General features: G+C 42.9%; 1 pseudogene; it reads right to left on the minus strand.

Moving 5' to 3' along the window:
• Positions 1-11,015, minus strand: part of LOC119261068 (60S ribosomal protein L35-like) — a 108,125-nt pseudogene extending 97,110 nt beyond the window's left edge.
• Between the last annotated feature and the right edge of the window lie 8,565 nt (positions 11,016-19,580).

A 19,580-nucleotide genomic window follows, 5' to 3' on the forward strand; every position in this document is an offset into this window, starting at 1 on the left:
TGAACTTTTATCCATCTTACAAATCAAATTAGTGATCAAATTAGGGAAGTGGAAAAGGCTAGGTAAAATGAGTAAAAGGGATCAACTATCTGGTGAAAGATAGAATTGGGCTTTTAGTAGTAAACAAAAGGTAACATACACAGATGTTGATTTATAATGATGCCCATGCAAAATTTATGTAATGTTAGAATGCAACATTACTTCAATTAAAAAAAACTTAAATGCAGACTCAATCCAAGCTTACCTGACAATAGTCAACATTCTTTGCACTGTGAAAAATGAGATAACTTATCATCAGTTTTTGTTATGGTTATTTTCTAATTTTTGGCAAAAGATAGACATGTACAATAGTGAGAGAATGTCTTTGAAATTGATCCTTTTAAATATAAAAGTGAGTCCGTTTTTAAAAAATGTACAGTAAGCAGGAGTACAGATGATACACTGATATGTCCAAAATTGGGATGGTGATACTCAAGAAGTTTGAATCATGCTTCAACACTATGCCATTCATAGCAATCCAGAGCACTAGACATGCAGCGTACTGCACTAATCACATGTATATTAAATCCTATGTAGTGTCTGAACTCTGAGAAAGAGGCACTTGGCATCATAGTTATTTTCAACCCAAAATTAACTCCTGACTCCCCTTTACAGAAGAAAAGCCTTTGGAAATATGAACCTGTCCAAAATTTATAGTTCATTGTTGATAATGCTATTATCAATATGCAAAGAGAGAGAACTTTCTCCCCCATTTGGTATTTCTGTGGACTTTGAAATTTTAAGCACTTTTTGGAGACCCAAGCATTCAGGGGAAAGACGCTATATTACATAGTATTCCAATAGTATTCTGAATCATGGAATCAACAAAGATCACATATTTTAGAACATGGAACGTTATCATGAAAATACTAGGAAAAATAGATGATTTTCTCCATTATAAGGAGGCTATGAGTTGTTTCAATAAGTGTAATTCTGAAATAATCAATTTTGTTTCCATTCCATGTACCATTTAGGAATGTGTTAGAATATATAGCAGATTTACTTAAAAATCAAGGTAAAAACTTCAAGCCTTCCTGAAACTTCTGGGGCTTTCCAATGGTGAAATATGACTCTGAGTACCACAAATATGAGGCACTTTCTAAACTGCAAAGTATAAGTGACTCTTTGTATAAAGCTGTTTAGCGCATTCACACTGACTCTACCTTGCTTGGGGATGCTTGCTGAGTACCAAAGAAACCACCCATACAAATCATGTCTCAGTCTGAATATTTATATCTGAATGTCACTTAAAAGTATTCCCTAGTCGCAATCTGATCTGGGATATCCATAATTTAATTCTTATTTTTTCTTTGCAAGCAATATTTTTTTAATAAGAAAAGATTATACTCAAACAATTTCAGGCAAACATGCCTTCTACAGTCCAGTTACACAGCAGGAGGTGAACTACTCAAAAGGATATCCACTTCTCCACTGGAAAAAAACATTCGGGGACCTCCCAGTGGCACAAGGGGTTAAGACTTGTGCAGCCACCGCAGCACAAGTTTGATCCCCGGCCAGGGAGCTACCCACAAGGTGCAGCAGACCTCTCCTGACTCTCCCGCTGCTCCCCTCAGCAGTGTATTTCTTCACCCCTCCTCCCCCAGCATCTCTGGCCTGTATCACAGTTCTTGTATGTATAATAAAATAAATTTTAAAAAAAGGCCATTTGACCATAGATCTAAGGTTTTCAGAGGGAGAGAGGAAGAAGGAAGGATATGAATGGGGGAAATGAGGGGCTGAGGAGCACAATAGCCTTTGCTGGAGGACTATGGGTACTCTGGCAGTGGGAATGTGACCAAGACTACACCTGACGGGGGACAGTCTATACTGCCAATACACTGGCAAGGATGTAGGGCAGTGGTATTTCAATAATAATTTAGTTTTTTTTTAACCTTAAATGGATTAGATAACATTTCTGTCTCGCTTACCTTATCATTTCACTACAAATCTTCAATGATTAAATCTGAATAACATTTGGAGATGACATTGGTGATTAGTGAAGTCTAAAAAACAAAGATGTTCCTTAATCTAGAACTAAATTTGTCATTTCTAATAACAACCTTACTATAAATAATAGTATTTAATATAAATAAAAATATTTAATGCATTTCCATAGTTCTACCATTGTCATAAAATATTTTAATTACTCTAGAATATCTTATGTATGTAATTTAAGTGTTATGATTTCTGAGAATTTATTATTCTGAATCTCATTCAATGCATAAAATTTAATTTTTTTCTTGTTAAATGATCTCTGAAAAAAATCTTTGACCAATATTACTAATTTAATTAGCCTCATGAGTACACCAGTCTTTTTATTACAAAAAGACTGGCAAGATATGGTATGTAAGTTGAAATTAAGACTGTTAAAAGCAGTTATTTTAATTTAAAACAATTTCAAAAGAAAATTTGTAAGAATGCTTCAAAAATGTATCTACTATTTGAGTGTCAGTTATTGACATGATGTTATTCTTCTCCCAAAAAATCTTTAGTGTGTGTTGCTTACAATTGAAGACAGTTTTCTACATAATCCAAGAGGAAAACTGAATAAAGGAAATTAACATTTATATATTACTAGATTGTGCCTTTACTTTGCATACTATCAGGAGTCCCAGGATTTAAACTTATTCCATTATTAATAATGTTCACTTTGATTACTTGAATAAGGTAGTGTTTGCCTAGTTTTCCACCAAAAAAAAAAAAATCAACCTTTTCCTAGACTTAACAAGCATTTTTTTGGAAATTATGTTGAGACTTTAAAATTTTTCCTAATCAAACATTCAATTATTTGTTTGCTTATATCAGTATAAGCATAGTATACCTGTTTTATGCAATGGGTCATGACCCATTATTATTGAGGCTCAAATTTTACCATAAAAATTTGACATTTGGAAAATATGTCAAGCTGACAGTCCTACATCCTTTCAATATATCCCCATCAATCTTGAAAACTTTCTTAACTTATGGTATAAAAAGAAGCTCCATTCTCATTTGGTACATTTTCTAAACCTGCCCTGGCATTTGTTCCTTTTAGTGGGAAAACTATTTAGCAATTAGCAACACTGTACCCTATATTTTTGGTGTGAAGCAAGCGTCAGCTGTTCTCAGACTAGAGCTAGGAAACATAAGATGTAGGTGAAGACATATATATTGGTAAATGTTTGGGTACATACAACATACTGCTACAGGGCAGAAGGTGGGGTATCCTGGGATCCCCAAACCTCCCTGCTTTAAATGGGTTTTGCTATCTGCTACATAAAGACAATCACACTTGAGTACATAAGACCTTCAACGGAAAAGAACTTTGATATAGTGTGCAATAGAGAGAACAGAAGAGAAAGAATATGGTTAAAATAGTTTTCCCATGAAGCACCCTAAGTTACCCATCCCCTCGTGAGTAAATGCCCAGCCAAACAGGGTTGGACCAAAGCAGTACCTCTGAGTCCCAGAAGCTTGCCACAATTTTAAGGCACCTTCTGGTGGGGACCCATAGAAAAGGGGAAGAAGGGGCCAGGCAAGTCTGGGATGAAAAGAGCAAAATAAAAACCCAAATCCAGACAAAGGCTGCCATTGTCAGCCTCCCCGTGGTTGTCTCACCCACATCTCTGACTCTTTCAAGTGTCTCCTTCCAAGTCCCCCATGTCCTTGGTACAAGTCCAAGGCTGAACACAAGCATAGCTTCTTCACCTCTCTTCTTTATGTGCCTCTTTCACATCTCCTTCCTGATCTCCTTCTTCCTTCTCCGAGACCTCTCTTACTTCTCTCTGCTTAGATCCACCCTTCCTTGGGTGGGGCAGGGAAACTGGAAGCTCTCCTTTCTATGGATGTCACATTGTTAAAATACATTTAAATAAGCATTTCAAAGTCTCATCTTTTGTGTTGTAATTTTTTACATGCACTACAAAACCAAAGTGCATTGCTATAGATACTTACCATTTACATAATGAAGAATGAAGAAAATTACTTGTGTTATTCATCATTGGCAGCAGTCAGCATTATCAGATTTTTGGATTTTTCACAAATAAAAGTGTCCATTTTATTGTAATAAGAAAGAGATAAATGAAGATTTTCAAAAACTCTGAAGTGTGACAAAATTTATTACACAATTTAGGCTAATTTCATAGTTGATTTATACACTGACATTTTATATTAGATGCCAGTTATCATAATGAGACATAAAATTACAGGACTGCATGAAGCTTGAAACAAGAGCAGGAATATATACCAGTAAGCTACTGTTAAGAAAATCACTGGTCACCTGCCCTTTTACTCTGGGTTATTAAAGATCAATCAAGCATAAGCTGAGAAAATTATAGCCTAAGTATTGTATCTCTGCTCTATGATAAATAACAAATGTCAAGATTTTTTGAATTTTTGTTCTTCAAATGGCTCAGAGTGCTTTAGTGTTTTGCTTAGAGCATAAATTTTATGGTTTTGCCCAAGGCAACTATTGACATAGTCTCCCTCAAAAAAGAAATCAGAAACCTCTGAACAAATGAAAAGAAACTGTAACAGAGTGATAGTCACAGAAAGGGGAGGTTCCAGGCCCCCAAGAAGGGAGGAGCTGGGAAGGCAGAAACAAAATAAAGGACTTGGGAAAGAAGAAGACCTGGAGGAGGTACATGGAGCAAAACGAATGGCCTTGGACTTGCACCAAGGACATGGGGGACTTGGAAGGAGACACTTGAAAGAGCCAGAAACCTGGGTGAGAGACCCGTGGAGAGGCTGACAATGGCAGCCACTGACTTGGGTTTTGATTTTGCTCTTTTCCTTCCAGACTTACCTCGTCCCTTCTGCCCCTTCCCTATAGGTCCCTGCTCAAAGGTGCCTTAGACTTGTGGCAGGCTTTTGGGCTTCAGTGGTCCTGCTTTGCACCGACCCTGTTTGGTTGGGCATTTTCCCACGAAGGGATGGGTAACTCTGGATGCTTCATGGGGAAATTATTTTAACTATATTCTTTTTCCTTATTCTATTGCACACTAATTGTTTGAGTATGTCCTCATGTGGCAGATGGCAGAACCCATTTTCAGCATTCAAGTTTGAGGGTTCTTGGGTGCCCCTCATTCTGCCCACTAACAAAACCACAAAATTATGGTGTCCTCGTCACTAAAAACATAGCCAATGATATCAAGACAGCCTTGACTATAGATAACAGGCCTGCAACAAGATGACTGCAAATTAACTAACAAGCCAGTTAGAAAACCTGCTCAAAATGGGAAGAGGGGAAAGGAAAAGAGTAGCGTATGTTACCACACCACACCCACCACTAAGGCATCCAACTCCTTGAACCCCCATTGCATTCCCTCCCCCATTGCTCCCTACTTTTTACCATGACCCTCTGGTATGTAGTCTCAGTCTACTTTCAGATTTCTAGGGTTTGTTTCGGTTTAGCTTTCTCTATACCTTTCCTTTGTTTCTTTGTATTCACATATGAATAAAATTGTTCAGTATTTCTCTTTCCCCTTATGAATTTTTCTGCATAGCATAATCCATCAATTTCTATCCATGTCGTTGTGTTGCTGCAAATGGCAAGATTTCATCCTTTTTTTTAAATAGCCAAGTGGTTTTTTATTGTGCCAAATCTTCTTAAACCACTCATCTATTCCTGGACACTTTAGCTTGTTTCCGTAATTTGGATATATTGGGTCTCTCTGGTGGTGCAAGGGGTTGAGACGCAACCTATGAAGCTTTCCACAGCCAGTGTGGCATGAGTTCAATCCCTGGCCAGGGAGGTACCCACATGGCGCAGTGGACCTCTACTGTCTCACCCGCTGCTCCCCTCAGAAGTGTATTTCAGTCAGTCTTCCTGTTCTGTTCCTTCCTCTGTCTCTGGTGAATCCTCTCATGCCCTACACCTCTGGCCTGTATCCCAGTTCTTGTATGCATAGTTGAATAAATCTTTTAAAAAAAAACAAGCCATTATGTGGATATAATAATTAGTATTGCAATGAACATTAAGAGTACATATATTCCTTCAAATTAGATTGTTTGCATTCCTCAGGTTGACACGTAGGAGTAGAATTTCTGGATCATAGGACAGATCGCTATTGTTACTATTTTGAAAAACTTCTGTACTGTTTTCCATAGTGATTGGACCAGTCTACATTCTCACCAGCAGTGTAGGAGAGTTCTTGTGTCTCCACACCCTTGCCAACATTTGTTGTTTCTGGTCTTATTGATATTGGCCATTCTCACAGGCATATGGTGGCATCTCATCTCTCATTTTGCTTTTGAACTTCCCTGATAATAAGTGATGACAGGCAATTTTCATGTACCTGTAGGCATGTGTATGTCTTTTTGGCATAAGTGTCTATTAAACTTTTCTGTTTGTTTTTTGATTGGGATGTTTGTTTTCTCTTTTAAAAAGCATTTGTATAAGTTCATTTTTTTAAGATTTATTTATTTATGCATATAAGAATTGATTAACACATAGGATCTAGGCAAGAGGAAATCTATTGGGGTGAAGGATGAAGCAAGTCAGAGGATGAGAGCTCTGTGTATACTCAGCACAGGCAGGTCAGTTTAGAACAAGAAGACCAAGAATGGGAAAGATTTGTGATCCTTTTGTAATTTGGAAAATATCATTGGCATTTAACAAATCTGATGATGTGCATGGAAAATCAATGACAAGTACATAAAAAAAAGCTAAGCCAATGGAAAATGAGGCAATTAACTCTAGAAAAAGTATTATCTAAAGGGGAAAAAAATTACTATAATATTAAGCTCCGCCATCAAGAATATTGTTTGTCAAATAAAGTAATCATTATGTTTATACCAGGGGGTTGGAAAGGGGAGTGGGGAAAGAGAATACAAGAGGTAAAACTTCATCTACCATAATATAAAGCGAGTAGCTAATGTCTCAGGTTGATAACTCAGGAAATATGACTTAAATGTTGCTTCTTTGAGACAGAGGAGGGAGAGAGATCTTTCTCTGAGTTGTTTTTGGAAGCTTTTGAATTATGGAACATGTGGACCTATTGCTTTCCTGGAACTGTTTTATTTGTTAAAGGACTCATCAAATCTCCTTGGCAGGTCATTCAATAAACTGCTAACACTGGTTGCCCCTAGTGAAGGGAAATGGGAGGCTGAAGAAACAGACGAGAGAGAAAAACATTTTTCACTAAAGCATCCTTACTGTACTTTTTAAATCTGAACTGTGTTATGGCATTATTTAAAGATCCTTAATTTCTTTTCCCCGAGTAAAAGAGTCAGGAGGTGACAATGGTTGCCTCTGGAAAGAAGGGTTGGAGAGAATAGGGATCTTCCGTATTATTTTGTGTTTTTATATACAAAAAGATTTTTTATTCATGTTTTGGTATTAAATTTTTTAACAATGTGCATATGTTAAAATTATTTTTTTTAAAGATTTATTTATTTATTATTTATACAAGCACTGGGTACAGTCAGAAGCGCGGGAGGGTGAGAGAATTCACCAGAGCCAGAGCGGGGAGCAGAGCAGGCAGAAGGACCGAAGTACACTGCTGAGGGGAGCAGCGGGCGGCAGGAGAGGTCTGTGTGCCATGCGGGACCCTCCTCTGGTGGCCGGGGAGCAGCTGGGGATCGAACCGGCACTGCAGAGGCTGCGGGCAGCTTCACAACCCAGCGCTCAACCGCTGCGCCACCGGGGAGGCCCTAAAATTATTTTTTTTAATGAAAGCTGTGGCTTTGCTTCTTAGTAGCCAAATTTAAACACTGGATATGCTGCGCAAGCCAGGCAAAGGTGATGCTGACTATTTCTATAGTCAGGGAATTTGCAATCATGGGAAGCTCGTTGGCTCCCTCTGCTGGCCAGATACACTGGTACTAGCATAGTAAAATCTTAGCTAAGCGTTTTGTGTAAATTAAATACAAATTCATTATTTCTTTTCTGTTGAGACCTCCATTAAGCTCTCTAAGTGTGTTGCACATCCACTGGCAGTGTCGGAGAAGGAAGCATTTCCATTTCATATGTTTTTGTGACTTTCAGAAACCTTTCTTCTGTCAGCCAACTTTTCACATATTCAAATAAAATCATCTCAAATATGCTTTGTCATGCTAAAACTGTAAAAAGAATAGCAAATAGGGCCTCCTTGGTGGTGCAAGGGATTAAAACACAGCACTATGAAGCTATCCACAGCCACTGAAGCACAAGTTCGATCCACAGCCACAGAGCTGACCCACATGGCGTGGCAGACCTCTCCTGTCTTGTCCGCTGCTCCCCTCAGCAGTGTGTTTCAGTAGATCTGCCTGTTCTGCTCCCCACTCTGCCTCTGGTGAATCCTCCCACCCCTCACCCCCCAACACACACCTCTGTCTGTACCCAGGTTCTTGCATGCATAAATAAATAAATCCTTTTTTAAAAAAAAGAACAGCAAACAGTACATTTATGGATATATAAAATAATACTCAAAACAATAGTAATCAAAGCAGCATGCTACTACAATAAAAACAGACACACAGACCAGTGGAATAGAGTTAAGAGCCTAGAAATAAACCCAAACATATGTGGACAGTTAATTTACAACAAAGGATCGATGATCATACAATGGACAAAGGAAAGCATCTTCAACAAATTTTGTTGATAAAATTGGACAGTTACATACAAAAGAATAATACTAGACCGCTATATAATTCCAAACACAAAAATTAACTCAAAATGGATTAAAAGTTTGATGTAAGACATGAAACCATTAAATACATAGACAAAAACATAGCAAAACGCTCCATGACACTGGCTTCAGTGATATCTTTTGGGACCTGACTCCAATGATAAAAGAAAATGAAAAAAATAAACAAATGGGACCACATCAAAATATGAATCTTCACAGCAACAGAAACAATTGTTACAAGGAAAAGACTTCCTACTGAATAGGAATAAATATTTGCACGTCATAATTCTGGCAAGGGTTCATGTGCAAGATCTATTAAGACCTCGACAACAGGAAAACAATCCAATCAAATAATGGACAGAAGAGTTAAATAGACATTTCTACAAAGAAGACATACAGATGGCCAACAGCCACATGAAAAAAATGTTCACCATCACTTATCATGAGAGAAATACAAATGAAAACCACAGTAAGATATGGCCCCTATCAAAAAAACCAGAAACAAGTATTGGCAAGAATGTAGAGAAAAAGGAACCCATGTACACTGTTGGTGGAAATGAAGATTGACCCAGCCCCTATGGGAAACATTATGGAGGTTTCTCAAAATATTAAAAATGGATCTGTTGCATGATCCAGCCACTCTACTCTTAGATATCAACTCAAAGAATAAAAAAGCACTAATTTGAAAAGATTTACACACTCTTTTGTTCATGACAGCACTATTTACAATAGCCAAGGTGTGGAAACAACCTAAGTGTCCACCAACAGATAACTAAATAAAGAAGATGTGATGTATATACTTAATAGAATACTACTCAGCTATTCAGAGAGAGAGAGATGAAATGCCATTTGCAACAACATGGATGGGCTTGAGGGGATTATGCCAAGTGAAAAGTTAGAAAAAAAACAACAGATGATTTCACTTGTGTGTTGATTATAAAGAAACAAAGCAAAGGAACAGACAAAACCAAACTAAAGCAAACACTTGTATTCTGACTGCAGAACTTTGGTTCCAAGGGGTGGAGTGAAATAGGGGGCAGTAAGGAGGGGAGAAGGCCCAATGAATTGTGGTAGAGGGATTCTGGCCCTTTGGTGCTGGGCATGATGCGCTAGCACACACCTGTGCTCCCAAAACATGTACAGTGTTGTAAGCCAGTGTTACTTCAATAAAAAAAAAAAAACTTTCTTGATTTAAAAAAAAAAACATTATAGAAAAGGCAGAGAGAATAGACCAAAAGCCCAAGCCGTGGGAAGCAGGTTTGTTTCCTTAAAGAAAGCAAGGAAGAGGGGTGTTGGCTTGTACATCGCCCTCCACTCTCCCAGCCCCACCAGGTATCCAGACAGCAAGGTGAGACCAAAGAAAGAGGTGAGCTTGTCAGCCTGGAAGGTGGTTTTGTCATATCTATTAATACTGTCCTGACCCTCATTGATGGGAAGGTGGGCCAATGAAATAAAACACTAAAGTGATCAACCTCTTGTTTACCCAGACACTGAGAAACAGACCTGAAGATGCCAAGGACAGCTAAAAACCTGGTGGGGGAGAGGGAGGCCTGGCCTAAACCAAAGGTAACACACGTCCACCAAGTGGCATAAATAAAGGCACTGAAGTGGGGGCAGTTGGAGATGTTTATGGACTCCACGCCTGTGATCCTTCAGGCGTCTTCAGAGTTTAGCAAGAGCCGCCAGGGCCTCTTCCTCCTCCTCCTCCTCTTCCCCAAGATTCTCAGCCCTCCACAGAATGGCGACACCCACTCAGCCAAGACGTTCATGACCTTCCCCTTTTTTGCTGCCAATGCAATGTGAATTTGTCCCCAATAAATTCATGTTGTGGTTATAAGCATATATAGCCACATTCAGATTGTGCTCCTGAGCAAAACCTTCCTGCTTCTCAGAAGTTAGCACACTAGAGATCCCAAACCTGCTAACACAGTGGTTTTAAAACAGCAAGGGAACTTACACGCCAGCTTGTCCCGGCAGCCCAAAGGCGAGCAGATCTCCACAAAGGAAGAGTTTACATGGAGGCCGAGGCAGGAGTCCATAGCCCAGGTGGCCTCAATAACACTTCCTCTCTAAACTGTGCACGAAAATAGCCGCCACCGTCGGGATCGGGATCGTAGGCAGAACTCGCATTCCAGGGACAGGGGAGGGGGAATGCAGGCCCTCATTACTCGGCTCCAGCTGGAGGGCTACCCAGCAATGACATCTATAAGGTCGGGAACAGGCCACAGTGCAGGTTTTCTGATCCAGCAGACCGGGTCAAGGAGGAGTCAGCGTCCTCAGTGGCTTTTGCAGGTCTTTTATTTGGATTTACCAGGCATATGGCAGGCAGGGGTGTTGGGGGGCCGGGAGGCTGGCAGGCCTCCCAGCCCCCAGCAAATCTTCACTCTATCTGGGCTCTCTGGCGTTCTCTGCTTCTGCTTCGGGCTTCTTCTCTTTCAGCTTCTACTGGCGTCCCGGTGACGCCGCCCTTAAAAGCACAGTCTTAGCGCAGGTGTACCCACTTCAGGTGCCCGCCATCAGGCATGCATTCAGGATCACAGGGTTCCCTCATCTATCCTGATGGCGGGAGGGCAGAAAAGCCTGATTTTTTACCTTACCCTACAACATCCTCCCGGTGAGCACCTCCAACATTGTCTCCATTTCCTCTCTGGGGCTCTCCTACACTCTCATATCTTCCCCTCTTCTGCAAGGTAACCTGAGGGTCGTTAATGTAGGGCAAGGAGTTCTGCTAATGTAGGGTTGTTTTCCTAATGGGGTTTGCTAATGGGGTGTTTTCCAACCTCCCTACATTACCATCAATGATCCACACCTGTGGCCTTACAGGTGGCACCTGAGGGTGCCTGAGGCGGCACATGGAGTAGGGTGTGCGGATGCGTGAGTGGTGCATGCGCACCTGCATCTAGCGAGGAGCGTCAGTCTCAGGGCGACAGCAGCGAGCAGAGCGGAGAGCAGTTTGCAGCAGTAAGTAGAGGCCTGCATGGCGGAGAGAGGTAGAGAACACCACAATCCAGAAGAGTGAAGATTCGTGGAGGGCTATGAGGCCTGCCCCCCTGCCTGCCCTGCATCTGGTTGCCTCACTACAAATGCTGTAGAAAGATCATTAAAAGCCTGAAAAAGCCCCTGAAGACTCCAGGACTCCTTTATCCCTCTGCCGGGATCATAGAGAAACTGCTCTGGGCTTGCTGGCCCTGCAGATAACATGGAGGTGCTCTTTTGGCAGCTATCTGGCTGCACTGGGGGCTGAAAACCACAGCAACAATATAGGAACGTGTGCAGGAAAATAATACAGGTTAAGATCAAGATTCCCAAAATACCGACAATTATAAATCAGAGACATCCCGCAGGGGAGGAGGAGGGAGAGGGATCAGAGGGAGGGAGGGAGAAGCCCAGGGGACTGAGGTGATGGTGCACGGGTGCATTGGGGAAGGAAACTCTATGGGGACTACACCTGAGGGGGTGGGGGAAGCAAATATTGTTTAAAAATGAACAAAGATGTAAAAAATTTAAAAATTAATATTAAAAAAATTCCCAAAATAAGTAATTTTTTCCACCAAGAGCCCTGTAGGGTAAGGTAAAAAGTATCAGGCTTTTCTGCCCTCCTGCCATTAGGATAGATGACGGATCTGCGGTCCTGAATGCATGCCTGATGGCGGGCACCTGGAGTAGGGTGTGGGCATAGGTAGATGGGATTCACCTGGGCTGAGACTGGGCTTTTAAGGGCGGCGTCACGGGGACGCCGGTAAAAGCCAAGAACTAACGACAGTCGAGAGAAGAAAAAGAGAAGTAGAAGGCCAGAGAGCCCAGATAGAGTGAGGATTTGCTGGGGGCTGGGAGGCCTGCCAGCCTCCCGGCCCCCCAGCACCCTTGCCTGCTGTATACCGGGTAAATCCCAATAAAAGCCTGCAAAAAACTACTGAGGACTCTGACTCCTCCTTTACCCAGTCTGCATGGGATCAGAAAACCTGCTCGGTGGTCATTCCTGACCCTACAAGCCCCATGATCCCAACCACTGATTTACTAAGTCCCCTGGGCCAGGAGCTGGATCGCTCAGGATTTCTACTTGTGTTCTCAAATGATATAATAAAGATGATGCTTCAGCAGGTTCAGAGTAAGAACACACAGGTGTCTCCTTGCAAGGCAGTATTCATGTCCAAAGCCTTCCTATTGTGATGAACAGCTTTTATCATTAGAAGCAAAGCAGTGTTCAGTTGGCCATCATTTAAGGCTTGCTGGGGAAATTTAGTAAGGGTTTCTATGTGTGCTATAATGTGCTCCAAGCTAACGGACGGCGCAAAGATGGCAGCCAAATGATCATTTCAGTGGAAAGCAGAATATGCCATCTGGCCTTGAGTTGCGGGAAGCTGGCAGCTTTAGGAACTTGACCTGGTTGCACCTACCAAACATGTTGGCCAGGGGAGGCAATGCTGCCAGGCATGAGAAGATGGACTGGGTGGGCTATGTCAGACCTGGACCCCCATTTTCCTCCCTCTCAATGGTGCAGGTTCCATCCCAGATAAAGTGTATTTCAATAGGTCCAGCTTCCAGCAGGACAGTGGGAGCCACTAGAGACTGAGCAGTTCCCCCTCACCCAGGGATACAAAGTAACTCACCACCCCTGTAGGGTCATCCCATTGAAAAGTCCAGTGCAGAGCACCTTTCCAAGGCATGTAGGGCTTCATGGTCTCAGCAACATAGCCTGTGGATCCAAGGTCAGAGTCAAGGCAATGTCTATTTTCCACTATTTCCATAAATTTATGTTCCTGGATCCCCAGCAGGGTTCCCATAGTCTGGACTATAAGGCAGTTGACCCTTCTGGTTGATCATTCAAATGTATTAAAGCCTGGGATAGGACCTTAGTCGCCTAGACAAAGTGAATGTTCTGCTTTAATAATCCATTCATCCTTTCTAACAGCTTCTCTGCTTTGGGGGTATATAGCAAGAGGGAACCTCCATTCAATGTCAGGTTTTTTCACCCAATCTTGCATATCAAACACTGTAGAAAAATGAACAATGATGTAAAAATGGGAGGATTTTAAAATAATTATATATGCAGTATTTTCTGAGTTGCTTTACAATATCATGCCACTTGAGGGCGCCAAAGATTTAAAAATACTTTCGCCATATTTTCTGCTGAAATTGTTAAATTGCTCAAATTATTTCAATGGACATTTAAGAGGGGCCTCCCTGGTGGCGCAAGGGGTCAAGCACTGCACTATGAAGCAATCCGCAGCCTCTGCAGCATGAGTTCGATCTCCGGCCGGCCAGGGAGCAAACCACATGGCAAGGCAGACCTCTCCTGTCTTGCCCGCTGCTCCCCTCAGCAGTGTATTTGGGTCCATCTGCCTGTTCTGTTCCCCACTCTGTCTCTGGTGAGCCCTCTCACTCCCCGCATCTCTGGCCTGTACCCCAGCTCTTGTATGCATAAATAAATAAATCTTAAAAAAAAAATCTGTGTAGTTTCAGAGATGAACTCAGTATGCTCTCTACTCCTATTGGGCTCTTGCTAACTGCTTTCAGTCCTACCTGCTATGATCTCTGCAATTTTATTATGCAGGAATCATAATTTTGAGGTCCACAAGCTTTTCTTACACCTTTATGGAAACAACACTACTAAATATATTCTAACATCCTGTTCTGCAATATTTTTAAATTCCCAAAATCTTTTCAATTTTTTAATGTAATTATATAATAATATTTTGTACTAAAATTAACTATTTTTCTTACAATTGAAAATAGTTGGCTTACAATAAGGAGATTAAAAGACTTTTTTTCAATTTATGGCTGCGACATCTATGCAGGAAGTTATAAAACTGATAACCAAGTGATCTCTACCTCATGGGAGGAAGTAATAACATCTTAGTTTTTGGAGTAGAGAAAGCTACTAGAGAAAAATATAAGTATGATGGAAATGAATCTTAATTGTCTTAATTAAAGAAGTTGCTTTAATAGAAGTTAATAACTTACCTTATTTTATTTTATACAGTTTCAAGTAGTTTTATAGTGCTTCTTAAGTTACAACATCATTTTAAGAATAGAGTTTAAAGAAAAAAATGAAACTACAATATTCTGGGTTGAAAATATACCCCCAAAATGAATATCCACCCAGAACCTCACGATGTCGACTTAATAGAAATAGGGTCTTGGCAGAGGGTGGGCCCTAACCCATGACTGGTGTTCTTATCAGGAGAGAAAACAGATACAGAAACCCAGAGGGATGTTGTAGGGTAAGTAAAAAATCAGGCTTTTCTTTCCTCCCGCCATCAGGATAGATGATGGATCCTTGCGGTCCTGAATGCATGCCTGATGGCGGGCACCTGGACTAGGGTGTGGGCATGGGTGGATGGGATTCACCTGGGCTGAGACTGGGCTTTTAAGGGCGGTGTCACAGGGACGCCAGCAGAAGCCAAGAAGCAGCAGAACGAACGGAAGAGCAGAGAAGCAGAGAGAACGCCAGAGGGCCCAGATAGCGTGAGGATTTGCTGGGGGCTGGGAGGCCTGCCAGCCTCCCGGCCCCCCAGCACCCCTGCCTGCTGTCTACTGGGTAAATCCCAATAAAAGACCTGCGAAAACCACTGAGGACTCTGACTCCTCCTTTACCCGGTCTGCTAGATCAGAAAACCTGCACCGTGTCCATTCCTGCCCTTACAATTGGCGTAAGTCGGCAGGATGACCCAGGCAGACAGGTATGGAGCCTCCGAAGACCTGGAGGGACTGAGGAGTAACAGACTGTTTGCCTGTGACAACGCTGGAGGCGTCATGGCGGCACAGGAGATGGACAAGGTCCAGGAGCTGCGGGACAAGACCTCGCGTGGAGGAGACACCCGAGAGGACCAGCCCACGACCCCTGAGACAGCAGAATCGCTGGGGAGGAGAGGACCACGATTCGGAGCTCGCCGGTGCTGATGCAGGGAGAGGCCAACAGACTTGGACTAATGGACTTGGACTGATGGACTTGGACTGACAATCCTGCCAGAAGGCGGAGGAACTTTGGCAAGTTCATGTTGTTTTTGGGACCCTGGGGGAGGATGCTATTGTTTGTACACCCCAGGAGATGGGAATCTGGGGGTGGCCAGTGGGCCTTGATGGCCAAAAGCAGCCTGTGTATGCCCAGCAGCCAGGCGGAGGAGAAAAGCCAACTGAGAAGGCAAAAGCTGGTGCTGATGTTAAGTTGAGAAGCCCTGAGCGGCTGTTAAGCAGCCTGAGTATGCTGAAGCCCTGTGAGTCTCGTAAAATCACCTGTGGGTGATGCCCTGCTCATTGTCGAGAGAGGGTGAGGAGCTGAGGAACCCGTCCTTGGGGGACGGGTGGGGAACGTGGCTTGGGGTGGAGCCCAAGCCGAATGTAGAGTTTGGATCCCCGACCCAAGTGCTTGTGCAGTGGGTGGGCCTGAGTGCAGGGGTCTGCGAGTCGCATGGGTGGCCATGAAGGCCGAGTGTTGGAGCGACTGCAGACAGAAACCCTGAGGGTTGGCGATTACCCCCAACAGAATAGAATCGCCAGTCCCAGAGCGAGTGCATCCTGGGGGTGGATGCTGTGTGTGGCTTGTAGCCGAGACTACAGCCAGAGAAGGTCAGGAAGCCTGACGGCTCCTGGTGTGATACAGTAGATGCCATGAGTGATTCCCCTCTCTCATATGAGCAGTGCCTGCGGCAGCAGATTTGGTGGCTTATCTGCTGGTACCAATAATTGTCTTTTGCACTAGGTTGGGGCCCTGCCTGGACTTATTTGTGTTCTGTTGTATTTTGTTGTTATATTGTGATGTATTTGCTTTTGTGGGCCACGGCTGCATTGTTTGTTTGCTAAGAAAATTGTATATATGAAGACTATATGGCAGAAAACCCTGAGGGGGTGGACTGTAGGGTAAGGAAAAACGTCAGGCTTTTCTGCCCTCCCGCCATCAGGATAGATGATGGATCCTTGCGGTCCTGAATGCATGCCTGATGGCGGGCACCTGGAGTGGGGTGTGGGCGTATGTAGATGGAATTCACCTGGGCTAAGACTGGGTTTTTAAGGGCAGCGTCACGGGGACGCCAGCAGCAGCAGAAGAAGCTGAAGAGAAGCCGAGATCGCCGGAGAGCCCAGATAGTGAGGATTTGCTGGGGGCTGGGAGGACTGCCATCCTCCCAGCCCCGCAGACTGCCATCCTCCCAGCCCCGCAGCACCCCTGCCTACTGTGTACCGGGTAAATACCAGTCAAAGACCTGCAAAAGCCACTGAGGACTCTGACTCCTCCTTTACCTGGTCTGCTGGATCAGAAAACCTGCTCAGTGACCATTCCTGACTCTACAGATGTCAAGTAAAGATGGAGCAGACTGGCACCACGCTGCCACAAACCAAGAAGTGCCAAGGACTGCCAGCAGTCACCCAAAGCCAGGAAGAGACAAGCAAGGATCCTGGGGTGACTCCATGAAGACATTCCAACAGCCTGTTAAAGCACGGTGGGTAACCATGAAATTGTGGGTGTGCAGGCTGCGCCCTAGTGGAGGACATCTAAAGCATACTGGAAACTGACTCTGAGGTGGAATCCAGATTAAAATCCTGAGAAAAGCAGCAGACAGAAAATTCAAGCAAGTAATCAGGCTTATGAGGTGTTATCAGATGCTAAGAAATGGGACATCAATAACAAATATGACTAAGGGGGAGTAAACGGCGGAGATGAAGAAGGAAGCCATCTTGGCAGACCGTTTGAGTCAACTTCATGTTCCGTAACCAGGTTGATGCCTTCAGGGGATCTCTTGATGGAAGAGACCAGTTTTCACCTGACTTCTTTGAAAATCCATTTGAGGACTTTTGGGGGGAATTGACGGGGGTCCAGTGGAAGTAGGAGCCAAGCACAGGGTCATTTTTTTCCCCTGCTTTCAGTGGTTTTTTCATCTTTTGGAAAGGGATTTTTTTCTAAGATTTTTTTTTAATTATGCATACAAGAACTGGGGTACAGGCCAAAGGTGTGGGGGCAGGGTGACAGCATTCATCATAGACAGAGTGGGGAGCGGACTAGGCAGAGTGATTGAAATACACTGAAGGGAGCAGCAGGCACGACAGGAGAGGTCTGCTGTGCCATGTGGGTTGCTTCCTAGCCGGGTATCGAACTCATGCCACAGTGGCTGGTACTAGCTTGATAGTGCTAAGACTTAACCCCTGCACCACCAGGGAGGCCCTGGACAGGGATTTTCTTCTATGGTACAGGATTTACTTCCTTCAGTTCACGGGGTCACAGGGGACTCCTTTCATTCTCTTTCACGTCATTTGGAGGCAGTGAGATGCACACCTTTAAATCCATGTCAACTTCTACTAAAACAGTTAATAGCAGAAAAATCTCCATAATGATAATTGTCAAGAACGGTCAAGAAAGCAGAAATTGAAGTTAAAAGTCCTTAAGAATAAATGGCAAGGAGCACCTGCTAGTCTTGGCTAACAAGTATTCAGCTCACACATTTAAGTATCCCATTTGAGCACCATCTGAGAACTAACAGGGACTTTTTTTTTTTTAATAGAGGCATGCTTTATTTATTTGTTTGCTGGTTTGTTTGTTTTTGTTTATACATGCACTGGGTACAGTCAGAAGCGCGGGAGGGTGAGAGAATTCACCAGAGCCAGAGCGGGGAGCAGAGCAGGCAGAGGGACGGAAGTACACTGCTGAGGGGAGCAGCGGGCGGCAGGAGAGGTCTGCGCGCCATGTGGGACCCTCCTCCGGTGGCCGGGGAGCAGCTGGGGATCGAACCGGCGCCGCAGAGGCCGCGGGCAGCTTCGCAACCCAGCGCTCAACCGCTGCGCCACCGGGGAGGCCCACTTTTTTTTTTTTTTTAAGATTTCAAAGGAACTCTGCTTTTAGTATAACTGTACCCAAAGTATATACAACCCATCGAAGCCCCTATTTGTCACTCATTTTTGAGTTTATTATTGGGACCATATAACAGGAACATTTTTTGGTCTTTAAAGTTGTTGCAAATCTCTGTATACACCACTTTTTTTTTTAAGATTTATTTATACATACAAGAGCTGGGGTACAGGCCAGAGGAGTGGGGGGTGAGAGGATTCACCAGAGACAGAGCGGGGAACAGAACAGGCAGATCGACCAAAGCACACTGCTGAGGGGAGCAGCGGGCAAGGCAGGAGAGGTCTACTGCACCATGTGGGTAGCTACCTGGCTGGGGATCAAACTCATGCTGCAGAAGCTGTGGACGACTTCATAGGTTGCATCTTAACCCCTTGTGCCACCCTTTTGCTTTTTTATTGAACATAATCTGAGGTGGCTGTGACTAGCACATAACACCAACACAGACCTGCTTTTCCACTGAGCTTGATAGGTGAGCCACAGAGTCTCAACCTGTGTGAAGATAACATCGCCAGGATGAAACTCTCACAAAAATAATTTATTTTTTCAGTATTTAGTAAAGATATTAATGCATTGATGGTAATACATTTCTGATTTAATACAAATTGAGGAAGTTTTCTAGTTATGCATCAATGTTGGCAACTTAGTTTTGACAATTGTTCAAATATGTAGGTTTAAAAGGTTGGTGAGTATTGTTTGCTTTAAAAACAATGTGTTTTGTGCATTTTTTCCTGGGGCTGTGGTAGGATTCTCCCCTACAAACCTCCAAGAGGGCATTGTCCTGCTAACATTTGATTTCAGACTTTTATCTTCTGGAACTGTGTATCACACAATAAACTTCTTTTAAAGTCACCTAGTTTGTGACATTACAGCAACCCTTGGAAATGAACACAAACATTTTAAACTTATAATTATGGACTCTTTAAAAGTCAAGGGGGAAAAAAAATCCAGTTTCACTTCATGTTGTATATAAAAAAAAACTTAATTCATTTTATTAGATTTTAATTCTTGAGTATATAACTTCTTAATATTCTATGAGGTTGCAATGGCACATACACCTAAATCTAAATATTCCAGTTATGTTACTCTTACACTTGCTATTTTGAAAGCAGGAGGAA

Source organism: Talpa occidentalis, unplaced genomic scaffold (genome assembly GCF_014898055.3).
Source record: "Talpa occidentalis isolate TD23 unplaced genomic scaffold, MPIMG_talOcc4v2.1 talOcc4.6, whole genome shotgun sequence".
NCBI classification, from domain to species: domain Eukaryota; kingdom Metazoa; phylum Chordata; class Mammalia; order Eulipotyphla; family Talpidae; genus Talpa; species Talpa occidentalis.